This window comes from Ranitomeya imitator, chromosome 1 (genome assembly GCF_032444005.1).
Source record: "Ranitomeya imitator isolate aRanImi1 chromosome 1, aRanImi1.pri, whole genome shotgun sequence".
In the NCBI taxonomy this organism is placed as follows: Eukaryota; Metazoa; Chordata; class Amphibia; order Anura; family Dendrobatidae; genus Ranitomeya; species Ranitomeya imitator.
The window spans coordinates 1122602533-1122623103 of record NC_091282.1 but is presented as its reverse complement, the minus strand read 5'-3'; the positions used below and the strand labels follow the sequence as shown (position 1 = coordinate 1122623103).

General features: G+C 42.8%; 1 protein-coding gene across 2 annotated transcripts in view; it reads right to left on the bottom strand.

Moving 5' to 3' along the window:
- DLC1 (DLC1 Rho GTPase activating protein) overlaps positions 1–20571 on the bottom strand; it is a 670870-nt gene that overhangs the window by 125490 nt on the left and 524809 nt on the right. The window lies entirely within an intron of this gene.

Genomic DNA, 20571 nt, shown 5'->3' with positions numbered 1-20571 from the left:
TCTGTGTCTCCTCCTCCTTTTACTCCTCCACCTCTTTTCTTTTTGCATGACTATATGTAGTTGTGACTTTTCCATGTGTTTGTTGTGTCTTCTGAGCAGTTTGTCAGCTTTTGGACACCTTTTAGGGTGTTTTCTATGTGTTTTCCATCCATGTGTTTGTATGTGTTTGTGTTTGCCTGCCATTGGTTTCAATGGGGTTCGACGGTGTTCGTCGAACATGTCCCTGTTCGATGAACCGAACCGAACCCGAACACTAGGGAGGTGGCTCAACACTAGTAATCACTGTATTACCTGTATACTATGCAGTGTAAACAGAGCTCCTGTATATAATGTCATAGGTGATCCCTGTATTACCTGTTTACTATATACCGAGCTTCTGTATATATTGTCACTGGCGAGCCACTGTGTTACCTGTACACTGACACTATACTGTACACTATACTCAGAGCTCCTGTGTATAATGTCACTGGTGGTAATAACAGTGTTGTCAGTATTGTGGCTTTTATTCATGATCAGTACTGTACTATTCTGTCACTATGTGGTGGTAAAATGTGTGGTGCTATTTCTCCCTTGTATATAGTATTATTCGGTCACTATATGGTGGTAATATGTGGTCTGGTCATAAATAACTGTGGATTCTTGTATTTGTCCTCATCCACATCCAAGTGACTTCAATAGTCGAAGCTATGTGGGTATGTGGGATAGTGACTTGCACATAAAAGCTATTGACATTGTCCAGGGATTGTTGACTGTTGACAATTGGTTTTAATTAGAAAGAATGTACTTTCCACTAAAAGAAAAGACAATAACCTATTGTGAGTGGTGGGCCCTGCGTTACCTATATGTAGGCAGGGTTGGACTTTGGCTGTGGCGATATTTGTCCCATGTATGTTTTATGTATTATTTGGTCACTATGTGGTAAAATATATTGTCCAGTCATGGTGTGGCAGTATGTCTACCTTGCATGTGGTACTATTATTACTTGTTTTAACCATAGAAGCCCTTTAATGAAAACTACCATAATTGTACATCCCAGTTATGGTGTGTGCACAGCAGATGTGCAGGAGCCGCCTGTGTTTTACAGTTGATTCTCCACTATAAGGGGGATAATGGCTAACAGATATTTGCATATATAGCTGTAGGGTGGGCCACTAGAGTCAATTCCCCCTGTGAACTCCAGACACCCCAGTCCGACCCTGTATGTGGATGTTACCTTTCATTGTTATCCTGTCTGTAATGACAATGAGATGACTGATGAAGAGGATCTGAGGGATCTGTGCAGAACATAAAGTGTCAGCGTATTATTAGACTCAGAGACTAATGTGGCAACTGAAATATTTAAGTAGTTTTTTTTAAGTAGTTATATGTAAAATAAAAAAGAACATTGCAAAAAAATTATTTGAATAATGTCTAACATAGAACTTGATTTAAACAATAGATTCATTTCTGATTACACATTCCCTTTGAAGGGAATCTGTCACCAGGTTTATGCAGTCCCATCTGAGAGCAGCATAATGTAGAGGCAGGGACTCTGATTCTGGTGATGTATCACTTACTTGCTGCAGTTTTGATGAAATCACTGTTTTCTCTGCTGCTGATCTACCAGTGCTCTGAATGCTGAGCTCTGTATAACCCACCCACACCACTGATTGGCAGCTTTCTGTGTATGCTGTACATACTCTTGGTAATTGTATGCAAAAAATTATAAGGTTTTATTCACATAACATCAGTATGGGAGCAAAAAATATGTACAGTGAGCGACCAAATGAGCCAGTGAGCATCAGCACGTACCAGATCCCTTACCTAATGGAACATTGTCCTTCTCTATTCTAAAGCCCCCGTCACACACAGCGAGTTCGCTAGCGAGATCGCTGCTGAGTCACAAGTTTTGTGACGCAACAGCGACCTCAGTAGCGATCTCGCTATGTGTGACACGTAGCAGCGATCAGGCCCCTGCTGTGAGATCGCTGGTCGTGTCGGAATGGCCTGGGCCATTTTTTGATCGTTGAGGTCCCGCTGGGTAGCACACATCGCTGTGTTTGACACCTTACCAACGACCTCGCTGACAGGACGTCCCATTGAATCATCATGAAATAGCATCGTTCTACAGGTCGCTACAGGTCGCTACAGTTCGCCGCATCGCTGCTGCGTCGTTGGGGAGATCGCACTGTGTGACATCTCACCAGCGACCACATAGCGACGCTTGAGCGATCCCTGACAGGTCGTATCGTTGTCGGAATCGCTCAAGCGTCGCTATGTGTGACGGGGCCTTTACTACTACTGCATACCAGCAGCAACCCTTATACCCACTTACGGATTCACACTAAATCTACATTCTACTTTGAAGCGACTTTATGAGTAAGATTCGGGAGGGTCGAAGCGTCAAAAAATAATTTGGTCACTCACTGTACATATTTTTTGCTCCCATACTGATGTTGTGTGAATAAAACCTTATAATTTTTTGCATACAATTACCATGAATGTGCAGTGTATCTATATATTTCATTGTCGGGGACATTTTTCACAGTCCATTACACCAGCACCTCGCTCTTACCAGGCTGAGTGCACACCGTTATTACTTATCTATGCTGTACATAGGCTGCCAATCAGTCATAGGGGCGTGGTTATATAGAACTCTTGACTATGGAAGACTATGTAGCAGCAAGTTTACTAGTCCTCTAGTGATAATCTCCTGTTGATAAAAGAATGATTTTTATCAAAACTACAGCAAGTAGCTGGAATCAGGATCTCTTCTCAGATTAGAATAAACTAAAAAACAGTGGTGGTCATCCACACTGCGCATGCGCGGTCCTATGCTATGGGTTCTGTGTTATAACATAATCAGGTGAAATGAAAAGAAGTCTAGCACTCAACTTAAGTTTCGATAGGTTTGATTTATTTGTAGCACTTGAAGCGTTTCAGTCCGTAAGGACTTTCCTCAGTCACTTGGTTTAAATGCTGTTGTGGTGGGGCGGTGACCACATTTGGAAATAGAGCATCAACAGGCTCATATGAGCCGGTGTATAGGGCGAAGGTCCCAGCCTCCAGACACGGTATCCACCGTATCCACAGTGGGTCTTTGTGTCTGTGCTTTGGATTTTACCAACATGTTATATATGTACTTAAAGTGTACCAGTCAGCAGAATTTTGCTAAGTATACTACACAAAGTGTCAGGTTGATGCCGTTATACTGATGAAAATGATACCTTGGTTCATCTTGTAGTTGTTGTTTATTCTGTATTTGCAGTTTTCAGTTAGTGAGATTTTAGTGCTTCGGGGCTGAAAGCTACAAATAAAGATTAAACAACAACCACAAGACTGATTTCATCAACCCAAGTATCATTTTATTCAGTATAACGGTGCCAGCCTGACACTATTTGTAGTTTGCTTAGGAAAATTCTGCTGACAGGTTCACTTTAATAAAATGTGAAAGTTTTTACTTAATAGTGATTATTTCAGTCCTGGTATTTTTTCTTTTTGGGTTTATTTATGTCTTATAGTGCCTTTGGGGACACATTACCCTCATCTCATCATTACCCTTGTCTCCCGGTACTCTCCTGCACGCAACCTCCGATCCTCACAAGATCTCCTTCTCTACTCCCCTATTATCTCCTCTTCCCACAATCGCATACAAGATTTCTCTCGTGCATCCCCCCTACTCTGGAATGCTCTACCACAACATATCAGACTCTTGCCTACCATCGAAACCTTCAAAAAGAACCTGAAGACCCACCTCTTCCGACAAGCCTACAACCTGCAGTAACCACCGATTGACCAAACCGCTGCACGGCCAGCTCTACCCTCACCTACTGTATCCTCACCCATCCCTTGTAGATTGTGAGCCCTCGCGGGCAGGGTCCTCTCTCCTCCTGTACCAGTTGTGACTTGTATTGTTAAAGATTATTGTACTCGTTTTACTATGTATACCCCTCCTCACATGTAAAGCGCCATGGAATAAATGGCGCTATAATAATAAATAATAATAAAATAATCTAGATTTTACCATATTTCTATTATTTTCAGATTAGGTTCCAAAACCTGGTGACAGATTCCCTTTAATAAGATTTTAAAATAGGAAGAATTATTAAATGAGACACTGAATGTATAATCAGTCTGAGAGTTTTTACATTCTAAAGTTCCCTAGCTTTTCAGTAAGACATCATATATGATGCAGCCGAAACATTGCTGTCCGCTCTTTAATGGAAATTGCTAAATAATTTAAGTTTTACAGGAAAAAATAAAGTGCAGCAATTAGCTCACAATATTGTATTGTATGTGGACCGACATGGTCTCACTGCTTGTAAGTGAAGACATTAGCTGTGCAGATCCACCCAAATGTTTTTCTTAGTAAATAAGTCTGCTGATGGAAATTGCAATGAAAATATGGCGCGCACGTTGAACTAATCGTATAGGTATGCCGAAGGAAGTGGCATTGAGAAACCCAGATTAACTGTATATACGTCAGAAATATTTAGAAGGTGATGTGGGCCTCTGAATAACAGAATCAAATGCTTGTACTGTGATGATTGGCAGGGGTACAAATATTACTTAAGGGAGAACCTGTTCTCCTTTTCAATGGTCTAAAGAAAAGCACATTTAACATTTACCAGAGTTACAGCATATTTTCCACATATTTCTGTGCTCCATGATTATTTTATTTGCCTATCCACCTACTGAAAACATAATAAAGGTTGTTTCTCATAAGTAATCCCCACCTTCTACCCGGTATTTAAAGACATTTTAAAAATTTATTGCCCGCTTATTTAAAGTCTTGTATAAACTTTTCTATTGATATGTGGTTATGTGCTAGAACCTTGAGATTTAAGATATTTTTAAACGTATCCCTATCTTGTGGATCAATAGAACTGAAACATTAACCTGTCCGAAATCTGATGCAAATATTCAGATTAAGTGGACCTCAGCCAAAATGTAGATCCATGTCCATATCAGCCAACCAGATTTACTTGAATTTTGTAACTACAGTATTTTTCCCTTCGAGTCCCTATCCTGTTCCAATTGGTTACTATAGTCAACTGGTTCATTTGTCTTGCACTAGCTGTAAGATATAAGGCTCAAATTGTAATCACAGAAAAATATATAATTTATAAGGTCGCAATTATTAGCAAAAAGCTCACAGAAAAGGCCCTCAGTGAAAAAATGAACGTTTAAAATATATCTTTTATTAAATAATGCCTAAAAACATGTTTTCCTCTCTTAACCAGTGCTTTATACAAAACCATCACCATTAAAAATGCATTCAACAGGAAATGCCAAGGTGGTGCCTGGTCCTATACTGCATTATATTATATGCAGCCTAACTACCAGTGGAGGTTAGCACCCTATACCTGTGCAAATGGCGCCCCCGCTCACCCTCGTCTGTCCCTTCTACCCCTAAATAGCCCTATGGGGTGGGGTAGAGAAAATTAATTGCATGCATATATACAGTTTATACAATATTAGAGGTGGAATCTTCTATGACTAGGGACCAGTGATAAATTGTCCCTACTATAATCCTACCTATCTGCGGAGCTTGACACCCTATTATTTTGCGTAAATGGTGCCCCCGCTCCTCGACGGCTGTCCCCACTGAATCTCTACTCTGATAGATTTGAGGATTTCTCTCAGTGTAAGGTGCTTTAGTGTCTCAATGTGCAATGATGGTTACCTTGCTACTGGAGTCTTCCAAAATCCTATTAAATGGGTCTCTCAAGTGTACACTCACACATCACTCAGAAGCAGAGATACCCCCAAATAAATCTCTACTATTCTATTCAATGTAGTTTAATAGATATTCAATTGTTATACCCTTATCCAATACCAGTAGCTAGTTCAACAACACCACAAATTTCAGAAGTATGTCCATATCAACTCCATACATATGTCCACAACAACTCTTTCAATGTAAGGTGCTTTGGTGCTTCAATGTACAACGATGGTTACCGTGCTACTGGAGTCTTCCAAAAGTTCTATTAAATGGGTCTCTCAAGGGTACACTCATACGCATATTTTAAATGTTCATTTTTTCACTGAGGGCCTTTTCTGTGAGCTTTTTGCTAAGATATAAGGCTCATTAATATATTACAGATGTCAAAAATCTGGACCACAAATATTACAACTACCTTTCCGAGTAAAAATCAAAAATGTAATTCTGTATATCTACAATAGAGGTGGCCTCAGAATGCCCCATCTTCTACCCTATTACCACCCTCATCCTCAAATGCTTGACCTAATGCACACAAGGTCTCTATATAACTTAATGTTCCTAGGCGTAAGTGGACTATCTGTAACTTGGCATCCTGTCCACCTATTATATGTCATATAGAAAACTGGAAGGTGTGAAGAATATAGAACACAAAGGCGCTATATCGGGTCAGTACGACTAATGCAATTCACTGAACTAGACATCAAACAAATATGCACAAAGTCACAATAACAAAAAAAAGCAGCCATAATCACCCATGCTTGGTTACATTAGCAATACACTACAGGATGCAGCAGCTCTTGTGATAAAAATGGAGGCAGTCCAGGTGTAAAATTATGATAAAACAACCACTTACTCACCTAGCAATCATAACGATATTCCTAATATTTTAAATGCACATTTTAATTCTGTCCCTGACTTTTAACTTCTTGTAATGACGCCACTTGATGACCCTTCTTGCCTCCAGCTTGTCCGGCCAGCAGCCTCATCTGCTGTCCCAACTCCTATGTAATCTAGATTCCTCTTCAAGGGTTAAAGTGTGAAGGCCAGGGACCCGGTACACAGTGAGGCTAGCGTTAAGCTTGTCCATGAAAGCCCCATTAGGAGGATCTCCCAGGCCTTCAAGCACAGAACTCCTGTAACAGTAATGTTTTAAAATTTGCACAGAAATTGTTATATCTCCCTTAGAAATTAATTTACCATAAAAGTCAGTGATGAAAATACCCTCATTTACTGACATTTTCAGAAACTGTAAATGAGCGTTCCCATCCATACCAACAGAAATGACTATATAAGAAAGTCGTAAGTCTCTCCTTGACCTTCAAAGTCATCAAACACTACATGAAACCCATTTCTTCAAGAATGCTTAGAACCTGCAATGACTCTAGTGCCACGGCAGTGCAATAACAGCCGTTTTTATCTTCACCTATTCACCTAGTTTATCCTTTACTCTTCCCTTTTGTCTGTTAGTCCTCATAGGAATGGTCTTCACTCTTATGTCCAATGCCTTGAAACCAAGGGTGCTATTAAATAAATGTGAATAATAGTGTTATGTGTATGGAACCATAATCAGCAGTTGTGACCAACTGGAAAATTATAATCTGCCAATTTTGTGGAACCAGCTGATTATTGAATGTTTATGGAGGTGACTCGACTGTATCCGACAGCAGATCTTGGAGGAAAGAAGGATCGAGCATGCTTGATTTCAACATGTCTGATTCTTTTCTTCCCACTGGAGACAAGTCACTGCCAAAGGTAAAGTGGCAGCTTACTCCATTCTGCCTATTTCGAACACATTCTGCCATGTGTGCATGCGTATGGGAAATAGGAAAAATGTGGAATAACAGATTTTGGTCTTCAATTCATTATTGCATTGAGAAGATAAACATGTAGTAGAGGAGGACGATATCACGTTGAACGGGGTGCGATAAATGAGAAGCATTTTGTGTTGCAATATTGTCCCAATGCATTTCTATGCGTGTACGCTTTTGTCCACCAGAGAGATCTTCAAGATAAATTTGTAGTAATACAGAAACTACATTTTCAATTATTGATCGAGAAAATGAGTCCCATCATTCCCCAAATCATGTAATAGCTGCCAGACGCCTCTGATGGTGGCTCATCTCCTGAGAGAACAAAAGTGTGGGGAATTTGATCTAAAACTGGCTGATGCTTATCTCCTCTGATATCATCTGTGGGGGGGGGGGGGGTGATTTGGGAGACCCTTGTACATAGTAAATGGTACACGGGGTGGGTTTGGTTGACTAAAATTGGAGAATGGCAGTCTTTTATCCCTTTGTTTTTCAGAATTGGGGGACCTCGAAGTTAGACACCAATTAATCTGAATGGCGTGGAATATAATATGGATATGAAATAACTATTTCTGATGGAAATATCAATTTGAGAAATCAATTTACACCAAACAAGCAGAAGAGTTTACTTTGGTTCAGGGGTCCTCAAACTGTAGCTCGGGAGTCACGTGTGGCTTGCGGTCCCATAAATTGTGGCTGTCTTCCAGCTTGGAGCATTGTTGAATTTTGTGAGTATCCCTGCACAGAAGAGAAGATCTGGATGCACATATACTGGTCTTAGTGGTTTCAGATAATGTATGTGTGGTACACTGGACACAGGATGATACTACCTGTCAGAGGAGGCGCTTGAAGCTGGATGTGACGGTGTGTTGAGGGTGCTTGATGGGAGAATACAGAATGGAGGTATTGTGGGAATTCTTGGATCTTGGTTTACAGCTTCAAGGTTGATTTCTGTGGAAAAGGTTTGCTTATCATTGCACCCATAATGGGGGCTTTGGTTACCACAACTGTGTGTGGGGGGAATTGGATGTGACTCACGACCCTGTCGCAAAGTTGAATGTGGCTCATGACCAACTCTCAGAGCTGAATGTGGCTCTCAAGGTCAGAAAGGTTGAGCACCACTGCTTTACTACATTCATGGTCCACAGTTTTCGAATTCTAGTAGGAAAATACTATATACGTGGAAAAAAGGGTGGATTTCTGATGTGGTGCTGCTCATAAAATAGCATAATTCCTTGCCAGGTGGTTACATATACACTGAAAAATGTACATAAATGGATCTTTTTACGTTAAGTTGCTGGCAAGTGAAACCCACCTTTACACGACATATGAGAGGATGAGGAAAGGTTTTGTAAAACTAAAGTACAAAACATACAGTGGATGTTATGGTAACATGAATATTTACATCCTCTTGTTAATAGAAATTACCAGTCTGGAAAAAGTTTACAGAGCACATCTAATGTTACAAGCATCAATATAAGAACCATTCATTTACCAAGTAACAGGTGTCTGGAATGATGAGCCATTTGATATGCCATGTAAAACCGTGCTGCCAGACAAGTTATGTCATTTTCCCCTCTTATTACCCTAGAAAATACTATGGCTAAGTAATATAATTCCTCCTGGGCATGTAAATAGTGGACAAGTGCATATATGAAGAAAATTAGGCCAGCTGTTCTGTTGGAACTGTCGAACAGTATATACTTATTTCGTCATTTACAGTTGGCACAGAGAATTAGAGGGAGTTTTTTAGGTCAATTTACTGCACAATTAAAGGATTTTTGGTTTGGGGTGGATTTGGATGAATTTTCAAGGATAACCTATTCATTTGGATAACATGATACTTTATTTTAAAGAATCCCTTGTCACAGAAGAATGGCGGAATATGTTTATATTCAGAACAGTTGAATGTGAATGTGGGAAAATAATAGGTATTTTAAAGTGTATGTCCATATTCATTACCCATTCCACAATTTATATATAGATATAACTCACTTAAAATATTCACTCCAAATTTGAATAGGTTGAATTATGTCTGAGCCTCAGCTATGGCTTGTATTGTATTCCAGAGCTGTATTTATAATTCTGCTAGATATCATTTCAGCTTAGCAGAGTACTTAGAATATGTTGATGTTGTTCATACCCCCATGATTTTTCGTGCAACTATCCCACTATCTTATGTACATGGGGGTCTTCCGACTGTCCCTCAAGGGAGAGGGTTGTGGTGTGTTGAAATACAGCACTGTCATGTTGATTTGTCAGTAGTCGCCTAGCAGCTCTAAAAATGGCTACCATAGACAGACCTAGTGCAAGCCACTTTGTTTACCAGATCCCAGGAGTTGCTCTGGACTTCAGCCTTTAATCCCTATACAGGCATCTGGTCTTAAGGCCCCTTCACATTAAGCGACGCTGCAGCGATACCGACAACGATCCGGATCGCTGCAGCGTCGCTGTTTGGTCGCTGGAGAGCTGTCACACAGACAGCTCTCCAGCGACCAACGATGCCGGTAACCAGGGTAAACATCGGGTAACTAAGCGCAGGGCCGCACTTAGTAACCCGATGTTTACCCTGGTTACCATCCTAAAAGTAAAAAACAAACAAACACTACATACTTACCTACAGCCGTCTGTCCTCAAGCGCTGTGCTCTGCACTCCTCCTGTACTGGCTGTGAGCACAGCGGCCGGAAAGCAGAGCGGTGACGTCACCGCTCTGCTTTCCGGCTGACCGACGCTCACAGCCAGTACAGGAGGAGTGCAGAGCACAGCGCTGGAGGACAGACGGCTGTAGGTAAGTATGTAGTGTTTGTTTTTTTTTTACTTTTAGGATGGTAACCAGGGTAAACATCGGGTTACTAAGCGCGGCCCTGCGCTTAGTTACCCGATGTTTACCCTGGTTACCAGTGAAGACATCGCTGGATCGGTATCACACACGCCGATCCAGCGATGTCAGCAGGAGTCCAGCGACGAAATAAAGTTCTGGACTTTATTCAGCGACCAACGATCTCCCAGCAGGGGCCTGATCGTTGGTCGCTGTCACACATAACGATTTCATTAACGATATCGTTGCTACGTCACAAAAAGCAACGATATCGTTAACAATATCGTTATGTGTGAAGGTACCTTTACACATAGGGCCCCTGGGTTGGAGAAACAGAGTCAGCTGCTGACTGGTGGTGCAGACTAGCAAACGATGAGTTTAGAGTTACCAGCTCAGAACAAGGAGGTAGGAGTATGGACAAAATTGTAAGGCAGAAGAATATTCAATAAAGAAGCCGATGTCAAAATTCCAAGTCCATTGGAAAAGCAAGCAAGACATACAGGAGTTCACTGAAGCTACATAAAGGGGTTATCCACTACTTGGACAACCCCTTCTCATTCCCCATGTTTGACCACGTTAAAATAAAAATGCTTATACTCACCTACCGTGCCAGCGGTATCTGCACTCGTGGTCCTGGGGCTTACGTGAGGTTACTATGACAAATGAGCCCTTTGCACCCTCACCGCTGGCGTCACTGTCCCCGCCATCAGATATAATTACCATGAAGTGATCGGCCAGCCACATTCCTGACCACCTCTTAATTACTTATATGTCTGAAGGAGGTGACAGTGACGGCAGTTCTGATTGGGTGCAGAACTCATGTGTCATACCTCACGTGAGTCCCGGGAATGCCAGAACGGCACCTTACACCACTGGAACAGCGCCGGCACGGGAACTGAGTATGAGCTTTTTTTATTTTAACTGGGTCAAACATGAGGAATGAGAAGGGCTTGTCCACTTAGTTGACTACTCCTTAAAATTATAATTGACAGTGGACAGCAGGATATTAAGAGTTAAAATTGCTTTTTTCCCTCTATATAATCTCTAAATCCCTTTGAAATTGTTTTAAGGTTAAAAAAATATATTTTTCCAGGCATCATGAATGATGGAATCAGTGCTGTAACTTCTAACTCCACCACCCAATTGCTATGTGCTGTTTACAACGACACATTTTGCAAACATTGGGTTCCCCCAAACAGAAAGTGATGGGATATTTTCACAATCCAGAAAATCTTCTCTCATTACTTCTTGGAATTCGCACATAATCTTGTTTTATCTTTGCTAATTAGCAAAAAATGTCGGTTGATCTGATAGATTTAGGTGTAGGTAACATGATGTCATGCCATAAAAGACTACATAGATTTGTTATGTAGAGGGATCATTATAAGAAAGAATAATTTGGAGACAAGAAAAGCATAGTATACCAATGACAAATACTGAAATGCATTGGTCTCATGTTACTGCTGGGCAGCAGGAGCTTTCTTTTAGTATTTTAACCCATCTCACATCTGGAGAAGGGTGGTTTCTCAAGGCTAAAATGATGCACTTGAAAAAACTTTTATTACACTTTTCTTTTCCAACCACATTAAGTCACTTGGACGATTTCCATTTCAGCAGCTTTTACATGTGTTTCTAGTTTCTTATGCCCCGGCAACAGCTATGGATCGTACTGAATCATTACGTTTTCGGAGTAGGGGTGACATTTATTTATTTTATTCTTTTCATTTGACAAGATGAAATGTCAGATTGTAATACTGTAAAATAAACTGCAATGTTGGCTATTATGATGTATAAATCAATTTTAATGGACAAAAGTGCTTCTACTTACAAACCAAGGGTGTGATCATACATTTTAAGCCGGAGGGAGCCTGATGTTTTCAATTGGAATACATTTTTTTTTTAACAAAAATTGACTAAAGATGAAAAGTTGTGGATATTAGTATTGATATTAATGTTGAACAGAGTGAATAGTCTGGGTCTATTCTCTCCTATCTTGCAAAGGTATAAAGGTCTGGCAATGTTGGAATATGCCAGGAGTCCCAAGAATATAGTCAATGGAGGAGAAAAAAAATCTTTTCAGCTTTTTGGTTTTGAGCAGAGAGGTTATCTATTACATTTCTAAACTTTATTTCAGTTCTCAAGTGCCACCAACAGATCATGTGTTCATGATTTCATACAATTTAATTATTATTGTACAGGTGATGGTATTATCATCTGGGCAATATTGAAAAGATCCAGGAAACATGATCTGTTGGTGGCTCTAGAGGGCTGGAGTTAGTGAATACTTTTCTAAGGAATGGAGCTGTGCTGTAAGTATGGTACATGCATCGGGCATTAACAGAAGCATTATGTCCAAAGTATGGTCGACCACAAAAGAAGAAATGCTACAAGTTTTCTATCTGGTTTTTATCTTTCCTTTACTCCCTATATCCAATCACTCACTCGCTCTTGTCACCTGCATCTTAAAAACATCTCCAGGATCTGACCTTTTCTCACTTTTGAAACTAGTGCAACTCTCTTCTGATCGGTCTACCTCTTACCAAACTTTCTCCTCTCCAATCCATCTTGAATGCGGCAGCCAGGGTCATATTTCTGTCCAGCCGCTTCTCCGATGCCTCCATCTTGTGCCAGTCATTACACTGGCTACCCATTCGCTACAGGGTCCAATATAAACCCATCTCTCTCACCCACAAAGCTCTCCACAGTTCTGCACTGCCTTATATCTATCATCTCTGTCTATTGCCCTACACGTGCCCTCCGTTCTACAAATGACCTAAGACTAACATCCCCCATAATCCGAACCTCACACCTCCGTCTCCAAGACTTCTCTTGTGCTGCGCCAGCTCTCTGGAATGCACTTCCCCAGACGATCAGACTGATACCTAGCCCGGACCTATTCAAGCGCGCTTTGAAAACCCATCTCTTCAAACAAGCCTACCACATCAACTATTATTATTATTATTTATTTATATAGCACCATTAATTCCATGGTGCTGTACATGAGAAGGGGTTACATCAAAATACAAATATCATTTACAGTAAACAAAACTAACAATGACAGACTGACACAGAGAGATGAGGACCCTGCCCTTGAGGGCTTACATTCTACAGGATTATGGGGAAGGAGACAGTAGGTCGAGGATTGCAGTAGCTCCGATGGTGTTGAGGTGGCTTTGTGGTCATTACAGCTTGTAAGCTTCTTTGAAGAGGTGGGTTTTCAGGTTTCTTTTGAAGGATCAAAATGTGGTGGATAACCGGATGTGTTGGGGCACAGAATTCCAGAGGATGGGGGATATTCGGGAGAAGTCTTGGAGGCGATTCGGTAAGGAGCGAATAAGTGTGGAGGAGAGAAGGAGGTCTTGGGAGAACCGGAGATTACGTGAGGGAAGATATTGAGAGATTAGTTTGGAAATATACGGAGGAGAAAGGTTATGGATGGCTTTGTAGGTCAGTGTTAGTAGTTTAAACTGAATACGCTGGGAAATTGGAAGCCAGTGATGGGATTTGCAAAGAGTGGAAGCAGGAGTGTAGCGAGGAGAGAGATTAATTAGTTGGGCAGCAGAGTTAAGGATGGACTGGAGGGGTGCGAGAGTGTTAAAAGGTAGGCCACAGAGGAGGATGTTGCAGTAGTCAATGTGGGAGATGACTAGGGCATGCACAAGCATTTTGTTAGAGTGAGGGTTGAGAAAATGATGAATTCTGGAAATAATTTTGAGCTGGAGGCGACAGGAGGTGGCGAGAGCTTGGATGTGCGGTTAGAAGGACAGGGCAGAGTCCAGGGTTACTCCGAGGCAGCGGATTTTGGGGACAGGGGAAAGTGTGATTTCATTTATTTTGATGGATAGATCAGGTAGGGAAGATATGCGAGATGGAGGAAAGATAATTAGTTCAGATTTGTCCACATTGAGCTTGAGGAAGTGAGCGGAGAAGGAGGATATGGCTGATAGACACTCTGGGATTCTGAAGAGCATATAGGTGACATCTGGTAGATCACCTATATGACACTCAGATCACTCAGAGAGGTAGATCTGAGTGTCATCAGCAAATAGATGTACTGGAAGCCATAGGACCTTATGAGTTGTCCCAGGCCGAGGGTATAGATTGAAAAAAGTAAGGGCCCAAGGACAGAGCCTTCAGGGACACCAACAGAGAGGGGGCGAGATGAAGAGGTAGTATGGGAGTAGGAAACGCCAAATGTGCAGTTGGTAAGGTATGAGGAGATCCCAGATGGGGCAAGGTCTTTGACCCCAAAGGACGAGGATCTGTAGTGGGAGGCAGTGGTCAACTGTCTCGATTGCAGAGGACAGGTCTAAAAGGAGGAGTATAGAGAATTGTCTGTTAGCTTTGGCTGTAAGTAAGTCATTAGTAATTTTGGTCAGGGCAATCTCAGTGGAATGGTGGGGACGGAAGCCAGATTGTAGGTTGTCGTAGAGAGCGTTAGATGCAAAGTGAGAGGAAAGTTCAGCATGGACATGCTGCTCAAGTTTGGATGCACATGGGAGCAAAGATATGGGGCGATAGCTGGACATAGCGCTTGGGTCAAGGGATGGCTTTTTGAGGATAGGTGTGATTGTGGCATGTTTGAAAGCAGAGGGGAAGGTACCAGAAGTTAGTGATAGGTTGAAGAGATGGGTTAGGGATGGGATTAGTGTGGTGGTGAGGTTGGGGAGGAGATGGGATGGGGTCAAGTGTATATACTACACAGTAAACTAACTTTGCCCTGTTCCCTCCTTCCAAATATCTTTATGAATCTGCCCTCTACTATTCATCTGTCTCTACACCCTCCATGCACATGATAACTGCTCTTGATACTTGACTATTGCACTTAAACACACGGGCTGATGACCGGATCATGCAGCTTTATATAAAAATCCCTATCTATATATATAATTGCCTAAGGGTTTTTCCGTCTGTCTTTCTGTCTGTCTGTCTGTCTTTCTGTCTGTCTGTCCTGGAAATCCTGCGTCTATGATTGGTCGAGGCCGCCCGGCCTCGACCAATCAGCGACGGGCACAGTATCGACGTAGAAATCCCGCGTCTCTGATTGGTCGAGGCCGCCAGGCCTCGACCAATCAGCAACGGGCACAGCGACGATGATGTCAAAAAGGACGTAGAAATCCCACGTTTCTGATTCAGCGACGGGCACAGTATCGACGTAGATGTCATAATGGTTGCCATGGCGATGATGATGTCATAAAGGTTGCCTGGACCAATCAGCGACAGGCACAGTCTGCCGCAAATTCTGGAATCATCATTGTCCATATACTACGGGGACATGCATATTCTAGAATACCCGATGCGATGCGATACGGGCACAGCGACGATGATGTTGTGACGCCCGAGAGACCGGGGTACCCAAAGTTTTGGGCTCCAATCACGGCACACAATACCTGGTATATGGGCTGGCTCTATCCTGTTCGTGACGCCAATTGTGACGCCCGAGAGACCGGGGTACCCAGCACCGGACCAATGGGGTCTGTCTCTTGAGGGGGATGTCACGGGTGGCTTGACCCGGTGCTGTGGCCTCAGGCAATGCACAGTGTAAAGGGTATCGTGAGGGAACAGGCACTTACTTGATCAGCAGCAGGTTCTCCCTGCGGTGATGATCCCAATCCTGGATAGATGGCTATTGTCCAAATGAAAGACTGAGGCACTGAAACGTTTAACCAGTTTACTTTAACAAAAAAGGATTTACAACCAGTCCTGTCACCGGAGTCTGTATGGGAACTCTGAATTACTTTGACCCTGCCGGGGTCTTCGCCTCTTATTGTACGCAATATCTGTGTGGCCCTGCTGCCGTATGTGAACTGGCTGCCGGCCCAATCTGTCCCCTCCGGGTCCTGGTTCGATGGGCAACCCGAGTCCTTTTATCGGCTTACCTCCTCCAGGAGTACCGCTGAACTCTGTGTCTTTTGCTGCGTCCGACCCTAGTGAAGCTGATATCACCTCACGTTTTTCCGGTTGCTGTATTATATGTAATGAATACAGCCACGGATCCGGTATCCGTCTTTGCGCCTGTTCTGGGTAGTGATTAATGCTACCCGGTTCTCACAATGCCCTTTTTCTCTATCCCTCTTCTCCTCAGGCCGGTGATTTGGGCCTGGAAACCGTCATAGGGCTGTTAGAAATTCAGCTGTATGACCTCTCACTATCAGCTCCTTGGCCCAACTGCCATTTCTTCTCTCAGACCAGAATGGATCAAGGGGAGTCTCTGGAGCTCCCCCTTCTGGCCGGAGGTGGTAGTGCAGTCTTGCTATTTTAGTATTTGTATTCAGTGTCAGTAACTATATTTGTGGCAAATACCTCTAGGGGTGCCACATTCCCCCTTAGTTAAGAACAGTACTCCGGGACTGTGGGACGATAACATTTTGAAATAACAATTAATATGTACAGAGTCTTAAAAATGAAAAGTTACAAAAACCACTCAAGGAAACAAAAATAGAGTTCTGTAAAAAGTCACTTCAAATAGCGTCCATTAATACAGTTCTATCCTTGAAGGTACTAGGAAAGGCACTGCACTTTGTGTCCAAGAATTTAGTTCCATTTTTCCAACGGAGTTATCAATATAACGTCTAAAGAAAGTTCAAAAAGAGCAAAAAGCAAAGTTCAAAAAGCAGTCTTTCCGGAGCTTTGATTTTGTGCCTCCGGGCTGATAAAAAGTTCAAGAATATGCAAGAAGTTCATACAGACAAGTCTCTGTAGGTACTGGGCTTAAACGTTGCAGAATGATAACAATGACTATAGTTTTATAGTTGGTAATCTGCATACCTGGCCGGTAATTGATCCTGGGTACTACGCTGTGATCTACGTAACAGCGGTATCTCTCCATGTGGTGTACTACTGTCTACTGCGGATGTAGTATCTGCCCGCTCTGCTAAAGATAATTCCACGACTATGGAGTTGGCAAGTCCACCGTGAATAGGATCACTCTGATCAGGAATCTGTTCTTCCTGGCCTGGAATCTCCTGTAGTACGGGGTCAGCCTCTTCCTGTCTTGGGACTTCTGGTATTGGGTTCGGTGTTGGGTAAAAGGCCACCATGGGAACCACTACTGCACCATGGTATGTTAGTAGGGTTTTGGGAAAGTCTCCTATACAGGTGTGATACATTTCCTCTTCTTTTTCCTTTACTGGTTGGACCTGCATGGGTTGAATAACTTCTGGTTCTGGCTGGACAACTTCTGTCTCTTTCAATGCTTCCGGACATAATTTAAGATTGTCTCTTGACACTAGTACAGATGATAAGCCCCCGTTTTTGCTAATGAGACACATTTTAGGATTATCCATTCTTGTTGGTAAAACTGTGTAGGGTACGGCTTCCCACTGATTGTCTAGTTTATTGGTTCGACGATTTCTCTTGAGCACTTGGTCACCCGGTCTTAATGGGGTCGCTAGAGCATTCTGGTTGAAAGTTCGCTCTTGTCTTTCTCTAGTTTGCTGAAGGCTTCTTTCCACACTCTCTTGCACTTGGCGATACTGCTTTTGCCGTATGATATCCCAATTGGAGTCTTGGACTTCTGCGTCTGGTTTCAGAATTCCCATTTCTAGATCGATTGGTAATTCGCCGGGTCTTGCACGCATAAGGTAAGCTGGGGTGCAATTGGTGGAACTCACCGGGACATGATTATACAGATCCACCAAGTCAGGCAATTTCTCTGGCCATTGATTCCTTTCTGCCTCAGCTAAAGTCTTTAGTAGTTCTATTACAATATGGTTCATCTTCTTGCATAAGCCGTTTGTTTGTGGATGATAGGCCGCCGTCCGGATCTTTTTGCAACCATACATATTACAGAATTCTCTGAAGATCTCTGATTCAAAGGCTGTACCTTGGTCGGTGAGAACCTGTTCCGGATATCCATGGGGTCTACAAAAGTAAGTTTGGAACGCTTTGGCTGCTGTTTTTGCTGTCAGATCTTTTACGGGTACTACTACCAAGAAGCGTGAATAATGGTCCACGATGGTCAAGGCATAGACATAGCCGGACCGGCTTGGTGTCAACTTCACGTGGTCCATGGCTACAAGTTCAAGTGGTTGTTTGGTGATTATGGGCTGCAGTGGTGCTCTTTGGTTCTTTTGATAGTTTCTTCTGAGGTTGCACGGGCCACAATTTCTGCACCACTGTTCGATTGATTTTCTCATCCCGACCCAATAAAATCTTTCTCTTAGAAGTACTTCTAACTTTTTCCAACCGAAGTGACCAGCACCATTATGGTAAGCTTCGAGGACCATCTTGACATCTTGTTTAGGCACGATAATCTGCCAAACCAATTCATGTATTTTCGGATTGGTGTACCTTCTACAGAGCTTCCCTTGATACAGGAACATTTTGCCTCTCTCTTTCCAGAGTTGATGCGTCTCTTCTGGGGCATCCTCATCGGGATATGCACTTTGCTCAGTTAACAGTTCCTTCACCAACTTCACAGCCGGATTGCTGTCTTGGGTGTCAGCCCATCTATGGTGTGCTAATGGATTAAAATTCACCTCTTGTTGTTTCTGATAGGTACTTGACTGATGATGTTTTGCCTTGGGATGATGGAAGGCTGGTAGTTCAATTTCTTCAAGCTCCCCCGTTTCTTCTTCTACATCTCTCAAGTGTGGCATCCGGGATAGGGCATCGGCATTTCCATTCTTGCGACCTGCTCGATACTTGATCTTGAAGTTGTAATTAGATAACCGGGCTATCCATCGCTGTTCTAACGCACCTTATTTGGCTGTGTCCAGGTGGGTCAACGGATTGTTGTCAGTATAGACAATAAATTCTGCAGCAGCCAGATAGTGTTTGAAACGTTCAGTCACAGCCCAAACTACTGCCAGTAGTTCCAATTTGAAGGAGCTATAATTTTCTGGATTTCTTTCAGTAGGCCGGAGCATTCTACTTGCAAAGGCGATGACTTTCTCCCGACCTTCTTGCTTTTGTGACAGCACCGCTCCTAGTCCCACATTACTGGCATCGGTGTAGAGGATGAAAGGTTGATGGTAATCTGGGTATGCCAGAACCTCTTCTCCGGTTAGTGCCTTCTTTAGTTGTTCAAAGGAGTCTTCCCTTTCATCGTTCCACTGAAAAGGAGGGTTTCGGTTTGAAGGTTTCTTCGTCTGCCCTACCAAGGCGTCTTGCAAGGGTGCTGCCAATTTGGTAAATCCTTTTATAAATCTGCGATAGTAACCCACCAATCCCAGGAATTGCCTCACTTCTTTTGCGTTGGTAGGTCTTGGCCAATCCCTTATGGCGCTTATTTTCTCGGGATCCGGTGCTACTCCCTCCGAACTCACGATGTGTCCCAGGTACTGTACCTTTGGCTTGAGAAGGTGACATTTGGATGGCTTGATTTTCATGCCATACCTGGATAAGGCTTCGAACACTTCTGCCAGGTCTATTAAGTGTTGTTCGTAAGTCTTTGAGTAGACGATCACATCATCTAGGTACAGGAGGACGGTCTCGAAGTTCTTGTGTCCGAGGCAGCATTCCATCAGCCGCTGGAAGGTACCGGATGCGTTGCAGAGTCCGAATGGCATGCGATTAAATTCACATAGACCCATTGGTGTGGTGAATGCCGTCTTTTCCTTATCTCTCTCAGCCACAGGGACTTGCCAATACCCGCTTGTTAAGTCTAAGGTGGAAAAATAATTAGCAGATTTCAAAGCAGTCAAGGACTCTTCTATCCTAGGCAAAAGGTAGGCGTCTTTATGGGTGATGTTATTAATCCGCCGGTAGTCTACGCACATTCTCATGGTTCCGTCCTTTTTTTTGACAAGCACTAGAGGGGCCGCCCAGGGGCTACAGCTATCTCTTATTACCCCAGCCTGTTTCATCTCCCTCAGCATATCTTTTGCACATTGATAGTGAGCGGGCGGTATGGGTCTATATCTTTCTTTTATTGGGGGATGGTCACTGGTGGGGATTGTGTGTTCTACCCCTTCTATCCGTCCGAAGTCCAATGGGTGTTTACTGAAGACTTGTTCATATTCCGTCACTAGCCTATACACCCCTTGTTTTTGATGGGTAGGTGTTGAATTTATGCCCACGTGTAGCTGTTGACACCAATCCTCCAATTCTCCGTCTGAGCCGTTGCCTTCCACCTGACAGGTTGGTTCTAAGGGCTCAATGGTTGTGATGGCATTGTTGTCAACAGTATATAGCTTTGCCACTGTAGCATACCTTGGCAAAGTGACCTCTTCCTCTCCACAGTTCAAAAGTCGTACCGGCACTCGTCCCCGGTGTACCTCGACTACCCCTCGTGCTG